The sequence below is a fragment of the Sinohyriopsis cumingii genome, chromosome 10, assembly GCF_028554795.1.
Source record: "Sinohyriopsis cumingii isolate HCF-2022 chromosome 10, ASM2855479v2, whole genome shotgun sequence".
NCBI classification, from domain to species: domain Eukaryota; kingdom Metazoa; phylum Mollusca; class Bivalvia; order Unionida; family Unionidae; genus Sinohyriopsis; species Sinohyriopsis cumingii.
Window position 1 is genome coordinate 43,556,641 of NC_142970.1, and position 13,969 is coordinate 43,570,609.

A 13,969-nucleotide genomic window follows, 5' to 3' on the forward strand; every position below is an offset into this window, starting at 1 on the left:
TTGGACACGGTCAACATTGCTATAAAAGGAGATTTAGGACAAAATATTCCATTCACCAAAGGAAAAGTCACGGTGAAACTCCATTTTCGAAAACGGTTTTCTCACGATTCGTAAGTCATGTATCCAGTGTACCGAGGGGTTGCTCGACAGCGAGGACACGGTTTAGGAGATATGTTAAAATCGGCCTTTCGTTCGGTGACCCCGGTGTTGAAACCGATGGTGACACGCGGATTGCACGCCTTGAAAGATGCGGCACTGACGCAAGGCAAAGAATTTCTCCAAAATGTCATCATCGACAAACAAAACCCTAAAGAAGCCTTCATGAGAGCAGGCAAAAATGTCTTGCTGCAAACGGGCAAAGACATTTTGGGCCGACAAGACACACCTATAAATGTCCTGCACGCTACCGAGTCAGGTATTCAGCAAGGACAAGGCAGAAAGAAACGACGAAGAAAACACCCTTTCACCAGACTTCAAGCGAGAAAGGCCAAGAAAAGAAGAACCGTTCGAGACTTAGACGTTTTCGATTATTGAGAAAGAGAAAAAAATGATGCACCGATAATCTTGCGCCTGTTCCAAGACGGAACTGGATCTGTTTGCCATGCCACCCACCATGATGACCATGCAAGAATCCCAATGGGTGGAATTTCACCCCGTCTCCTCATTGGCCGATTCCGCTCCCATCGAGTTTGAAATCAAAGGACAGCCCGAAGATTACATCGATCTGAATAGCAGTTACTTGTACCTGAAAGTCAAAGTTATAAATGCGACTGGAGGTAATATAGACGATGATGATCCAGTAGCTCCCGTCAACAATTTCATGCATTCCTTGTTTAGTGGAGTGGACATGTACTTCAATAACAAACTAGTCAGTAGCAGCATGGATACTTACCCTTATCGTGCCTACCTGGAAAATCTCTTGACGTACGGAATAGATGCCAAGAACACTCATCTCAATGCCTGTGTGATATGGGAAGCTGACGAAGGTGACCAGTTTGAAAATTTAGAAACTAGTTCAAAGAGTACAAACAACAATGACGGATTTCTAGAACGAAAAGACAGAATCAAAGATGGAAAGAGTTTAGAACTGATGGATCGTTTGCATCTGGACATGAGGTTGCAAGAGAAATATTTGCTGAACGGGGTGGATGTCCGCCTGAGACTGAATCGGAGCAGTACCGCTTTCCATTTATTGGCTAATGCTGACGAGTACAAAACCAAAATCCAAGAAGCCAGACTCTACGTGCGACCTGTGGAAGTGTTACCTAAAGTGGGAAACGACATCAGTCAGACGTTGAGCAGAACGACCGCCAAGTATCCCATACGACGCGTGGAAGTGAAAACTTTCACCATTCCCAAGGGACAGCGATCCATGATCCAAGATCATCTGTTCCAAGGACAGCTACCCAAACGTTTAATCATTGGTATCGTCGAGAAGGAAGCCTTCAACGGAACTATCACTAAAAATCCTTTCTAACTTAAACACTTTGACGTGTCCAAGATCGAAGTCAGTCGCGACGGCAAGACCTTGTGTACCCGACCTTTTGAACCTGCCTTTAAAAAGAAGAATTACTTGAGATCGTACTTGTCCCTGTACGAAGCCACGGGACAGTTAGGAACCAACACCAGTCACGGCATTACGTACGAGGATTATGCAAAAGGTTATGCTTTGTGGGCTTTCGATTTCACTCCAGACCAAGGCAGCGACGAGGGACATTTCCACCCGTTAAAATCCGGCCAGATTCGTGTGGAAATTCAGTTGCAATCAAAGACCCCGGTGCTGATGATAATCCAACGTTGAACGTCATCCTGTATGCAGAATTCGATAATACCATAGAAATCAACAGTTTGAGAGAAGTCATTCTAGATTACTAGAAGTCATGGAAGGCTGTTATCCATCTTTACCTAGTGGAGAAACTTTGGACATGGAATGTGAGGAGACCGTGGAAAAAGAAGAAGTGATCATGATGAAGTCGAGATGGCCAGAACAAGAAGCCCATCTAGTCTCCTGTTTTGCCAAACACTTGGTCGAAAAAATGACGGAATTGATCAAGAAAGAGTGTTATGGATGTCAAAACGCTCATCCCAGTCAAATTCAGCACGATAAATGCCTGATGTTGAGTCAAGAAGAAAAATTGGACGAGTATCTGGACGATGCTTGGAGTCTCATCTCGGACGAAGACGTGTTGCATCAGTGGTATAAAGACTTGCGTGAACATTCTTGTCTACTATTAACCACTCAAGAGATCCATCGTATCGAAGCTCTCTTGAATCAGAGTGAGGAGACGAAACGAAGAAACGGTTATTTGTCAGACATTTTCAAGCAAAAAGTCAGGATCGAATTGAAGACGTATTGTTATCTGTGAAGAAGAAAACAACACACAAATGGATACCTGGGAACTTTATTACCTTTTGAACCACAGTTCGTATACGTCTTCTTGGAATCCTGTCGTCTGTGCTAAAGATGAACTCCCTCATCGCAAACCTAAGGACCATCTTGCTTACGTGAGCAACACGGACGACAGTCATCTCCCAGGAACCCACTGGGTAGCCGTCTACTTTCCTCAAGAAGGATGTATGGAATATTTCGATTCGTACGGATTGCCTCCTTTGGAAGACGATATCATTGACTTTATGAGAAGAAATGCTCAGACCACCCGATTCAATAATGTGAAATTACAAGGCACAGATTCCTTGGTGAGTGGACAGTACTGTGTGTATTTTCTGCATCATCGCAGCCTGGGCTATTCCTTAGAACATTTAGTGACTCATTTTGATCCTCTTTCTTCTTCTAGAAACGATGTGAAAGTAGATCGATGGTTTTGTGACCATTATGCTTATCTTTTGTCTCAAGCTAGGAAACGTAGTGTCCATCAATGGCCTAATGATTTCCAACAATGGAAATCACAATTTCATTCACAACGTTGTCAGCCCTGTTTAAAGTAGACTGTATTTGAAAAAAAATGTTTGATGTTATCATGTTGGATTATTGTTTAAAATATGTTAGAGTTGTTGGTTAGTGTTAAGTGATTTTTGAATAAAAATGTTGTGTTTTGAAAAAAAAAATGCCTTTGTGGTTTGTTTAGCAATAAGAATGTTGGATTGATGCTCTTTCATTTCTTACTATCCCTCTCATGACATTCACTGAACGTTGCCACTCGAAAACCGTGTGGGGGATGTTTTCCTTCACGTCCGCGCTTTGACTTTAAGAACCGGGTTGTTTCCAGTCTAACCATCCATTGTCGACTCATCCTCCTACGAAGATGTGCTCCAAACTAGCTAAGCTCAACGAAGCCTACGTAAATTTGCATAGGGTCAGACACAGTCTGATACCGAAGCCAGAAGAGATAGAGAACGTGAGAATGCTAAAAGTCACTGAAGACCTGATAGAAGAGCTCTTCTGAGAAGAAGTGAACAGGGAAAAAGAAGAATGGACAGAGAAGTACAGACTTCAGAGACAGCAGCAGCAGAAACAGCAGCAACAACAACAACAACAGCAGCAGCAGCAACCTGAACCTGACAGAGGCTTTGTCGATTGTCGTATCGACACCAAAGAGTTCTTCTTCTCTTTCCGAAAAAGCAGACCTATCGCCAGAAAGTCTATCCTCAGAGGGCATTGAATTCTTAGAAACTAAAAAAGATTGCCATAGCAAAAAAAAAAAAAAAAAATAGCCCTTTTCAGGGCTACCCCAATACTCTAGAAAAGAAATAACCATCCATTTGCCAATGTGTGTAGGTAGAGTAGTGTGAATATAAACACTAACTCTTTTTTTAAAAAATGTGAGGGTATGTGTTTGTGTTTGTAAGTGCTCACGTACGTTGGTATGGATAGTAGATTAAAATGATGTCTTTTTTGGTGTTTGAGGTGCATATTTGGGGTTAGATTGGATTGCTTTGCGTATGTGGATAGTCTATTGAAGTTATTTATAAAAAAATTTTAGAATAGGAATGGGTAGCATAAAAAGTGAGTGAGTGTTTCTTTTAGGTCCGCGCGTTGTTTCTTTGGTCATGATCTAGGCAAGATTAATTTTATGTTTTTAGGGGGATGTTTTCCTTCACGTCCGCACTTTCAGTATAAATTGAAACTCGTTCGGCAGTCCAGCTAACCTTGTTGATTGATCAACACCAAAAATGAACACGAGACTGGCGAAACTGTTGGAACTTCATGTGCGTCTGGAATATGCCAGGCGCCTGTTGAACGAACTGGCCGCGGAAGCCATTGTGGAAGAAGGAAGGATGAGAGAGGAGGAGGAAAGAAGAAATAAAGAAGAGGAGGAGGAGAGAAAATACAAAAAAGAGGAGGAGGAGAGAAGAAACAAAGAAGAGGAGGAGGAAAAGGAGAGAAGAAGAAGAAAAAGAAATTTCAGAATCCCAGAGAGCGAAAATTGGGATTCTGAAGCCACATATCCTGCCTCTGCTCTCTCCCCCCAAAAGGTAAAAAGTAACTGGGGGACAAGATGTGTATGCGGCGCCAGGCCTGGAAGGTGCCACCATTAACCAGGTGTCCATGAAGTTCAAAAAAACAAACAAACAGCCCTTTTCAGGGCTACCCCAATACTCTAGAAAAGAAATAACGATCCATTTGCCAATGTGTGTAGGTAGAGTAGTGTGAATATAAACACTAACTCTTTTTTCAGAGTGGGAGTATATGTGTTTGTGTTTGTGTTTGTAACTGCTCATGTAAGTTTGTGTGAATGGTAGATTATGGGTTTCTTTATTGTTTCTTAGCATATGTGGAGAGTGTAGTTTGGGTTGTATTATATGAAATGAGAAAGAAGGGGGATGTTTTCCTTCAAGTCCGCGCGTTGTTTGGTCATGATCTAGGTAAGATCAATTTTATGTTTTAGGGGGATGTTTTCCTTCACGTCCGCACTTTAAGTATAAGAACCCACAACGTTCGTTGTTCGCACCATTCTAAGGAATAAAGGAAAGAAAATGGTAGCTGTAACAGAATTGTTTAACCACTTAAAGGACATTTGGTATTGGATGGTGGATGGAGCTTATGCAGTGGAAAGGATTGAATGTGAATGGAAGTATGAAGTAACCAGGGATTTTGTAAGAAGGCAAGTGACAAACCTAAAATCAGCCATGGATCTTGTGGCAGAGATGATAGAAGAAGAAGTAAAAAGACTAAGAGGCTTTATAGATCCAGAGTATGTAAAGTTTGGCCACTTGAAAGAAGCCATGGATAATGTGCTAGAAGTAAGGTGTTTTTTGGAAGAAGTAATGAAATGGACAGAGTGGTCCTTTGTCAAAAAAGGCCTGGACCAGATTAAGAAATCGGAACAACTTATGAGAAAAGTGATGGAGGAAGAGGTCATGAAGATCAAAGACAAGTGGAGTAAAGAAAGAAAGGAGAAAGAAAACTTAAAGAAAAAAGACGCATTTGAAAAACTTAACACCAATTGGATAAAGATACAAGAGAAGTTCAGGGCTATGGGGCACCCAGACTGGTTACCAGAAAAAGAAAAGAGGAAGAATAAAGGAATTTTGGGAAGATTAGGGGGTGGATGAGGAAATGGAGGTAATAAAAGAAGAAGCAGAAGAAACCCAAAGGCCCTTTTCAGGGCCAGCCATATTTCTCGAAAAGAGAATAACTTTTCAAGTGGCTACCCCTTTTTTCAAAATTTAAAAAAAAAATAAATCCCATGTTCAATTCCCTTGAGGCTGTAGTGACCCAAGACTTTTTCTCCATGTTCAATTCCCCTTGAGGCTATAGTGACCCAAGACTATTTCCCATGTTAAATTCCCTTGAGGCTATATTGACCCACGATTTTTCTCCATGTTAAATTTCCATTGAGGCTATAGTGACCCAGGGTTCTCTGTAATGCTAATTCCCATTGAGGCTATGGTGACCCCCCTTACTACTGTGGTGTGTGTAAATAGTGTAGATGTAGAGTTTTTTGGGTGTGTAAATAATGTAGATGGAGAGTTAGTGGAATGTGTAAATAGTGTAGAGCAGGAGTTATTGGTGTATGTAAATATTGTATATGGAGTGTTAGTGGCGTTTGTAAATAGTGCAGAGGGGTTGTTAGTGGTGTGTAAATAGTGTAGTTGGAGAGTGAGTGGAGTGTAAATAGTGGAGATGTGAAGTTAGTGGTGTGTGTACATAGTGTAGATGGAGAGTTAGTGGAGTGTGTAAAAAGTGTAGATAGGCAGTTAGTGGTTTGTGTAAATAATATATATGGAAAGTTAGTGGAGTGTGTAAATAATTTGGGGGTAGTTAGTGTTGTGTGTAAATAGTGTAGAGGGAGAGTTAGTGGTGTATGTAAATAAGTAGATGGGGTGTTGGTGGTGAGTATAATAATAGTGGAGGTTAGCAATCCGTGTCAATACCAGTATAATAATAGTGGAGGTTAGCAATCCGTGTCAATACCAGTAATGATTTCTTTTAAAGAATCTTCATCTGCTCTTATTGACCTCATAGTCACAGTATTATCAATAACATCTGTTTGAAAACAAAAACTCTGTGAATTTAATTGATAATGTATCATTAACTGAACAACTCTTGGAGAGACTAGTGTCAGTGACCTTGTTTTGAGTAAATGTAGGACTATGCACATTCAGTACAACGTTATTCCATTTTCATGCATTGACTCAATAAAAATAATGTTTCATAAAAATAAATAGTAGACTGATACTTACAGAATATCTATAAATCCTTAAAATGCAACTTTCCGAAGTTCACCAGTCGGTGTTCTATGTAATGATTGTACTTGCCTCCAAGCAAATTCTTTTATCATACACAAAACCAACCAATCATTACATGACAACAAGCCATGTTATTAAGTGTTGACCGTATCTGGCAAGCTATTGGCGTGTACAGACAAATAATACAATGGATATTCAACTGACTTAGTTACAACATGCGTATCTCTTTCTCCAGGTTTACTTGAGTGAACAACATGGCTGATAGAGAGAATAATTCTGAAAAAATAAATAAATTCTAATAATAACGGAAATGTGTAGTGCTGTCATGCAAGTATCAGTGTGTAATAGTAGTTACAAAGTCTAGGTTTTCCGTCAAGTTAGTTATACAGGTAGCTCAAGGGAGTGTGTTTTGGGTTGTGGGATTTTAATGTAGATTTATCGCTTTTAGTCATATCAATACGATGTCAGTAGTGTGGCAGTTTATATGTGACGTTTAGCACTGGGGCATTACGCCGCAGACATGTAGCAGGTGCTAGTGAGAGGCAGCTGCTAAGTATCACTTTTATAAACCAATTGATTCTGCTGGGTTCAAACCCGCGACCACTAGCATCGAGGTACTATAGCCATCTAGCTAGCTCACAATCATCTGTTTACTACTAACCACCACCACTACTACTACTACCGTATTCCTACTTATGGTGGTGCCCTACAGTTTCTTATTTTGCGGGGTTGCAGCTGTTACTAGTACGTGTGACATATAGAAATTAACAACTGGTACATGCATACCGTTACCAGTACGAGTTACATATAGAAATTACCGACTGGTACATGCATACTGTTACTAGTACGAGTTACATATAGAAATTGCCGACTGGTACATGCATGCTAGATCTATACTTATTCTATTTTAATACTAATAAAGAGAAGGTGTGGAGAATTATGACGACACGACGAACAATAACATATAGAAGTTACCAACACATACACACATACATACATACATACATACATACATACATACATACATACATACATATATTTATTATTATTATTCTCTCGTGCCTTAATGATCCAGCGTTACCCCAAAACAATGGTTCCAATTACTTGTCGACCGCTTAAGCCTCACATCGATATAAAAGGAAATATGGCCTTCCCCTACTGGGATGATGGAGCGAATAAGGCAAAAATCACATATGACGGCATTTAGGCTGTAATTGTAAGGAAATTTTTAAATATCCACTCTGTGTTATATCATCCTAATTTTGATGGCAGTATCTTTATATAAAGCATTTATTCGGATTCTTAATCGCAGGTCAGCTGGCTTATCTTTATATAAATCATTAATTTGGATTAGTAATCGACGGTTAGCTAGGTCATCTTTTATATAAAGCATTCATTCCGATTCGTAATCGAAGGCTAGTTAGGGTGTTACCGACTAGGTAAAGCCGGGTGGATTACATCTCCTTGAGAAGGGAATTTAGGGGTCTCGTCGCTTGTGTGAATCGATTTGTTCGAAGCAAAATCGAAAATTCCCAGGCCTTAAATATTCTACAGTCAGAACTTAGCTAAGGCTTGGAATTTGGATGTCTTTTGGAATATGTGAACAATATTGAACAACTTGGAAAAAATGTGAAAATCCTAAATCATCATAAGAGGATAAACGTATGTAAACAGGATAATTATTTACACCAAAATGGATATGTTATTGATACCAGGGAAAATACTTTATTCACAATTTATCCACAATTTGCTGCTTAACCGGAATTTGGTAACCCGTGCCGCTTTGACCTGTCCTGCGCATGCCCATTGAGTTTTAACAGCGATGAAAGCTACTTAAGGACGGGTTCATTCAGTGATCGATATGACGAAGTCCAGTATGTTGTATAAGAAGCTGTAACGTCTATTAAATATCACTCTAGTGATCACACGTTATCTCCGCAATCGGCTCCCATCTAGAAAATGTTTCCTTATCATGTCAAACTTGTGACTTTCCAAATCATCAGGAGGCTACACGTACATGTATACGCATCTGTAATCAGCTGATCTTTGCTTCCGGCAGCCTTTATTAGGGTAATTTTAACTGTTTTTCTTCCCATCAGAAAATTGTATATCGTTTAAAAAAACAAAAACCAGTTTAGCCTTCCCCATTCCCGTATGACACGCAAGTGAAGTCAGATTTACTTGATTCCGTAATTATTATCAACGTATTTATTCTGAATCAATTAGGTCATTCTCATGATTACGGTATCGGTTGACTCACAGGGGCTCGTTACAAAGAAAATCAAGAGATGGGGGTTCTAACCTGTAATAATATAACACAGGTTAGAACCCCCATCCCTTGATTTTTTTTTGTAACAAGGCCCTGTGGGTTGACTCAGGTTTTGCTGACCGTATTATACCGGGTTTGGCGACGGATTCATGCTATTTCCAAATCGCTTGTATGTAGTAGTGTATGATGATCTTGCAAGTCGTTGATTGTAGTAATTGACAAAGAGACTTGGTCCTGATTTTGAAGGATGCAATTACCGTAAAGACTAGAAAACTGCCTGTTTCATTACTCTCTAAGTTGTGTGCAGGGTCCTTGCAAAACCTTAACTAAAATTAAGAAGATGCATTTATCTTTTATTTTTTAAATTTATTTATATCTTTTACTGAACAGTGTGTAATATTTTCTTATCATAATATGGCAGCTAAAAGGAAATCATTGCAGACTATTTGTCTCCAATATTCTCATGATTTGTGCATAATATTCATGTTAAAAAATAATGACTTGTAATAATGTATTCATTTCAAAAGTTAAATACTAGCTTAAAGTACACCATTAAGTGTGGCATAGGTTGATGCGGAATCAAATTATTATAAAAGAGAAGAATTATTATCAAATCACCCAATTATATTTAATTTGGATATTGATAGAGTGCAGCCAGCACTGTGACTCCTCAAATTTAACAAGCTGCATAGAAGTCAATATGTGGTAAATGTCATTGATGGCACTAATTCCTGTTGTGAGTCTATGGTCTTAAACTAAGTAATGGAAAAAATCCATCATGTTATGAGTTAATGGTCCTAAACTAAGTAACAGAAAACAGTAAAACCAATAAAGTATTATTAGATTTAGCAAATGATTTATTTCCATACAATACAAAGTGAAAATTTAAAAAGCAACTTACAATATTGTGATTTAAATCTCAAATAGTCCTAAAATATTATGTCACAGTACAAACATTTAGATTATTCAGAATGAATTTCATTGGTGTTCCAAATAAATTCCAGTCTTGTATGTGTTATATGCCATTATCCTGGAATAGTGTTGATTTGCTAACAGTCTTGATGTATCACAGTGTTAAAATCTAAAATGTTCATGAATGAAATCACAATAATTCCATAGTGTAATTTAGCAACTGATATTAAGATATGGAACGAGTAATTCTGAAGTTAACAACTTTTTATAAAAAGCTAAGACACAACAACAGAACCAGGATAATGTCCAATTTTTCTTCAAATTCGTAACTGACTTGCTTCTAGAATATACTTGATTTCTAAAACAAGTAGACTTTAACCTCAGTAAAAATGTTCATCTCAAAGTAATAATTATTTTAATATGTAAATTAAAATCATAAACACATTAAAAAATAATTACTTAACTGATGTTGTTAATTGGGCATAGGGCTGTATAATTATTTTGCTGATGTTAGGAATTAGTTGATTTCTAAAACAAATAGACATTAACCTTAGTAAATATGTTCATCTCAAAGTAATAATTATTTTAATATATCAATTAAAATCATAAAAAAGTTAAAGAATAATTACTTTGCTGATGTAGTTAATTAGGCATAGGTTTGTATAACTATTTTGCTAATGTTAGGAATTAGCTAGACCTAGGACTATATCATTATTTTGCTGATGTTCAAAATTACTTATGCATAGGGAATTATGATTATTTTGCTGATGTTAGGAATTAGAAATAAGGCTTTATAATTATTTTGGTGATATCTGAAAATACTTAGGCCAAGGACTGTTTGATTGTTTAGCTGATATTAGAAATTAGTTAGGTGAAGGTCTGTATAATTATTTTGCTGATTTTAGGAATTAGATATAGGACTGTTTGATTATTGTACTGATTTCAGGGATTCGTCAGACATTGGGAACAAGACACATGACCCATAGTCACCATTCATGCACCTGTAATAAAGATGATGTGGTCCGATTCATTAACCTGTAATAACTATGTTGTGGTTCTCATTCATTAACCAATAACAATGATGATGCGTTTACATAAAGTGTTATGGTTGTCATGGAGATATCATGGTATAATTAGCAGTGAAAGAAAAGACCGATATAGAATTTCATAATTTTATATGGATTTTATTTTGAGCTTGCGAGTATGCAGTACCATTATAATAAATTCTAAGATGAGTGGACATCATTGATTATTACCTCTGAGAAATGTGACCTGGAAACTGTTCATACGGCATTGATGGATAACTCAGATTTGATGAGTCAATAGAGGTCTTTTCTCAGTGTTGTATGAGATGTTAAAATATTTTGATTTATTCCAGTGTTAATTATAGGAACTATTTTCTAGGCTGAAGGTTGATAATACTTAAGGCGTAATTTAACATCTGTGTGTGCTTATTGCTTGATTTAATGTCTTTCTGTGCTTATGGCATGGTTCCATTCCATGTCAGTGTTCATATGGCATGATTCCCATGTATGTGTGTGCTTATGACATGGCTCTATGCCATGTCTGTGTGTCTGTATGGCATGGTTTCCCATGTATGTGTGTGCTTATGACATGGTTCCATTCCATGTCTGTGTGTTATTTATGGCATGGTTCCATGTTTGTGTGAAACCACTCCAGTGGGCTAAGTGGTAAAAGTGTCTGCCTTGGATGAAGATCATGGGTTGAAACCCTGGCTGAGTCATAGAAAAGAATTATAAAAACGGGACTGGCAGCTGCCTTGCTTAGCACTCAGCATTAAGAAGTTAAAGTTAGGACTGGACGGCCTGGTGTATGGATAACTTGGTGACTGGGTGGAACATGATGCTACATGTCTACTGAATGAAGCTCTGGTGCTAGACATCACTATAAACTGCCACACTGCAAACATCATAGCTAAAAATCCAAATCACACACACACTCTATGTCTGAGTGTGCTTATGGCATGTTTCATTGTCTTTGAGCTGATGGCATGTTCAATATCTGTTTGTGCTTCTGGCATGGTTCATGGCCTGTGTGTGCTGATGTCATAGTTTCCATGTCTTTGTATCCACATAGCATGGTTCAATGTTGTTGTGTGCTTGTGGCATGGTTTCCATGTATGTATGTGTTTATGGAATGGCTCATTGCATGTGTGTGCTTATGGCATGTTCAATGCCTGTGTGTGTTTATGACATGGCTAAATGGCTGTGTGTGCTTATGGCATGGTTCCTTTCCATGCATGTGTGTTCTTGTGGCATGGTTTCCTTGTATGTATGTGTTTATTGCATGGCTTAATGCCTGTGTGTGCTTGTGGAATAGTTCAATATGTGTGTGTGCTTATGGTATAGCTCAGTGCCTGTGTGTGCTTATGGCATGGCCCAATAACTGTGTGTGCTTATGGCATGGCACAATGCCTGTGTGTGCTTATGGCATGGCTCAATGTCTGACTGTGCTTATGGCATGGTTCCATGTATTTGTGTGCTTGTATCATTGTTCAGTATTTCTGCTTATGGCATGGTTTGATGTGTGTGATTATGGCATGGCTCAATGCCTGTGTGTGCTTAAGGCATGGCACATTGCCTGTGTGTGCTTATGACGTGGCTTAATGTCTGTGTGTTCTTATGGCATGGTTATATGTCTGTGGGTGCTTATGGCAAGCCTCAATGCCTAATTCAATGGGTGTGCTTATGGCATGGCTCAATGTCTGTGTGCCTATGGCATCATTCAGTGGGTGTTCTTATGGCATAGCTCAATGTCTGTGTGTGCTTATGGCATGGCTCAATGTCTGTGTGTGTGCTTATGATATTGTTCAGTGTCTGTGCTTATGCATGGCTCAGTATATGTGTGTGCTTATGGCATGTTCAGTATAGGTGTGTGCTCATGTCATGGGTCAATGCCTGTGTGTGCTTATGGCATGGCTCAATGTGTATTGTGTGTTTATGGCATGGCTAAATGTCTGAATGTTTTTATATCATGGCTGAATGTCTCTGTGTGCATGTCATGTCTTGATGGCTGTGTGTGCGTGGCATGTCTTGATGTATGTGTGTGCTTATGACATGGCTCAGTGTCTGTGTGTGCTTATGACATGGCTTAATGTTTCTTGTGTGTTTATGACATGGCTTAATATCTGAGTGTTTTTGTATCATGGCTAAATGTCTGTGTGTATATGGCATTTATTGATCTCTGTGTGTGCTTATGGCATGGCTCAATGTCTGAATGGTTTTATATCATAACTCAGTGTTTCTGTGTGTATGGCATGTCTTGATGGCTGTGTGTGCTTATCACATAGCTCAGTGTCTGTTTGTGCTTGTGGCATGGTTAATTGCATGTGTGTGCTTAAGGCATGTGCAATGTCTGTTTGTACTTGTGTCATGGGAAATTGTATGTGTGTGCTTAAAGCATGTGCTATGTCTGTTTACAGTTGTGGCATGGTTAATATAATGTGTGTGCTTAAAGCATGTGCAATGTCTTTCTGTGCTTGTGTTATGGTTTATTGTTTGTGCGTGCTTAAAGCATGTTCAATGTATGTTTGTAGTTATGGCATGGTTAATTGTATGTGTGTGCTTAAAGCATGTGGAATTTCTGTTTGTGCTTGTGGCATGGTTAATTGTATGTGTGTTTAAAGCATGTTCAATGTCTATTTGTGCTTGTGGCGTGGTTAAATGTATGTGTGTGCTTAAAGCATGTGCAGTGTCTGTGCTTGTGTCATGGTTAATTGTATGTGTGTGCTCAAAGCATGTGCAATGTCTGTCTGTGCTTGTGTCATGGTTAATTGTATGTGTGTGCTCAAAGCATGCGCAATGTCTGTTTGTGCTTGTGGCATTGTTAATTGTATGTGTGTGCTCAAAGCATGTGCAGTGTCTGTCTGTGCTTGTGTCATGGTTAATTGTATGTGTGTGCTTAAAGCATGTGCAATGTCTGTTTGTAGTTGTGGCATTGTTAATTGTATGTCTGTGCTTAAAGCATGTGCAATGTCTGTTTGTGCTTGTGGCATGGTTAATTGTATGTGTTTGCTTAAAGCATGTGCAATGTCTGTTTGGTGGCCTCAAGTGGCAGCGTGGTCTAAAGCACTCTCCATTATGGATGAATGCCATCTCACCTCTGTCTGTGTGGGTT

General features: G+C 38.8%; 1 long non-coding RNA gene across 1 annotated transcript in view; it reads right to left on the reverse strand.

Annotated features, from left to right (window-relative positions):
- LOC149789945 (uncharacterized) overlaps positions 1–6,753 on the reverse strand; it is a 29,364-nt gene extending 22,611 nt beyond the window's left edge. Inside the window, exon 1 of the long non-coding RNA XR_016423775.1 lies at positions 6,646–6,753. This is a non-coding gene — a long non-coding RNA (uncharacterized LOC149789945). The remainder of the gene's footprint in view (positions 1–6,645) is intronic.
- Positions 6,754–13,969: the final 7,216 nt, after the last annotated feature.